Here is a 2,270-nt window from a genome sequence, read left to right as displayed (position 1 = left end):
TGAGCCACCATGTGGTTGCTGGGATTTGAACTCTGGACCTTCGGAAGAGCAGTCGGGTGCTCTTACCCACTGAGCCATCTCACCAGCCCCCTCTATCTATCTTTCTATGTCTGACCTTGAGTCAGTGCCCTGTCTCCTTGCGGGGGGCGGGAGGGGGGGGGAGCACAGTATCCCTGAAACCATCGCCCTAAACCACCAAGGGGTCCTGCCCCTGTTGCTCATCGCACACATAGAGCAGCCTCTGTGAGAGATGATAACTGGGCAGTTATACAGCAAAGACCAGCTTCAACACCAGAGTAAACTGAGTCAGTGGGGGCCAGGCTGATGGTACCTGGCAGAGGCTGCTACTAATGGTAGCCAGTAAGTAGACACAAAAGGGAAGAATTAAAAAAAAATACACACACGTTTATTTGGTGGATGAAGCAAGACAAGCTCCACAAGCAAGCTCCACCAACTTCACACATAGACAGACAGACAGACATAGACATATATACATATACTAACAGTGGATGGGGCAGAGTTTCAACCACTTTGTGTGTGTGTATGTGTGTGTGTGTACAGACAGGCATGCATGTACACATACATCTGGTGGATGGAGCAAACTCCAACCAACTAATTCTACATATATACATATAAATTCTACATATTTGGTGGATGGAAAGAATCACCAACAACCTTTTCTCCCACAGCTTATATATCCCAGCAAAATCTTTCACAGTACAGAAATTACAATGCTGTTACATTCTATTTTTCTCTAAGTGAATGATTACAATAAGTACACACACACACAAATGTTTCCTGAATACCTTCACATGATCAAATGTTTGAGTATTATGGGTGAAAAACAAACATGAAAAACATTCCCAAGAGCCCACATACGCTGGTAACTAAACAATCTGTTATAGATTAACAAAGTGTATGCAAGCAAGGTCGTTTTCTCAGCCAGTTTCTCTTAACTGAGAGGCAGCAATTTGTGGTTACAAAGGGAAAAAAAAATCAGTTATCTTGTTATTTATCTTAAAAAGAAATTTTATAAAAATTTTAAAAGAATCACAAATCTAAGCCGGGCGTGGTGGCGCACGCCTTTAATCCCAGCACTTGGGAGGCAGAGGCAGGCGGATTTCTGAGTTCGAGGCCAGCCTGGTCTACAAAGTGAGTTCCAGGACAGCCAGGGCTATACAGAGAAACCCTGTCTCGAAAAACCAAAAAAAAAAAAAAAAAAAAAAAAAAAAAAAAAAAAAGAATCACAAATCTAAACTTCTGTATAAAAACCAACCAGCCATTTCTATTTTAAATCCTCAAGATGCATAGCTACCCATTAGCAAATTTTATCAGGAAGTTGAGGGGGGGAAAATGGGTACCAGAAATTAATCAACACCTTGATGACCAGCCCAACGTTAGCAAGGGAGTCACATTAGCCAGTGCCAGCCAGGCTACCATTGTTCTTGTTTCCAGACCATAAAAAAAAAACCTCTAGCTCAGTTATTAATAGTGTGCATTTCTGAAGTACAAACTGTCCCCCAAGATAAGAGCCACTAACAAAAACATCTATTCTCCAAATTCCTTTGTTTGTTTTTCGAGACAGGGTTTCTCTGTGTAGCCCTGGCTGTCCTGGAACTCACTCTATAGACCAGGCTGGCCTCGAACTCAGAAATCTGCTTGCTTCTGCCTACTAATTGCTGGTACTAAAGGCATGCGCCACCACTGCCTGGCTCCAAATTCTTTCTAAAAGTGGTGATCATTGCTAACAATCTACATCTTTCTCAGGGTGGTGGATGAATCATTAATCTCTCCAGCAGCAGTGCCTGAAAAAGACCAAGCACTAATACTGTAAGTGCCAGTGATGCAGCCCGGTGTGGGGCTAGAAGCCCCCACGGAGTTTTCACGCAAGTCATGGACTGTACGGGGTGTGGTAGGAAGACAAGTTGAACAGAACTCTACAATAGCATACATGAAGGTCTCAGGAAGTCCTCAGGATGACACAGAGGGCCCTGCTTCTTGGAGGCACACCCATTGTGGGTGGGCCGGATTCCGAGAGTTCTAAAGCCTTTTCAATGCCTCCTAAACAAGCCTCAAGGACTATAGGGACCAGGTGAGTCCTCACAGCCCCTGGAATGGCTGGCATCTGGCAACCTACGTGGCTGCCTCCTTGTCTACTGGAAACACCTTCCTAGCAGCCCCTGAGAGCTCTAGGCAATTGACAGGCTCCATGAATTCAGTCCAGAGCACCTCCCCTGCTGTCCTGTGCTGAGTTAGACACCATGACCCTG

The sequence above is a fragment of the Mus caroli genome, chromosome 15 (assembly GCF_900094665.2).
Source record: "Mus caroli chromosome 15, CAROLI_EIJ_v1.1, whole genome shotgun sequence".
Classification (NCBI taxonomy): Eukaryota; Metazoa; Chordata; class Mammalia; order Rodentia; family Muridae; genus Mus; species Mus caroli.
Note: the sequence above shows the minus strand (reverse complement) of the source record.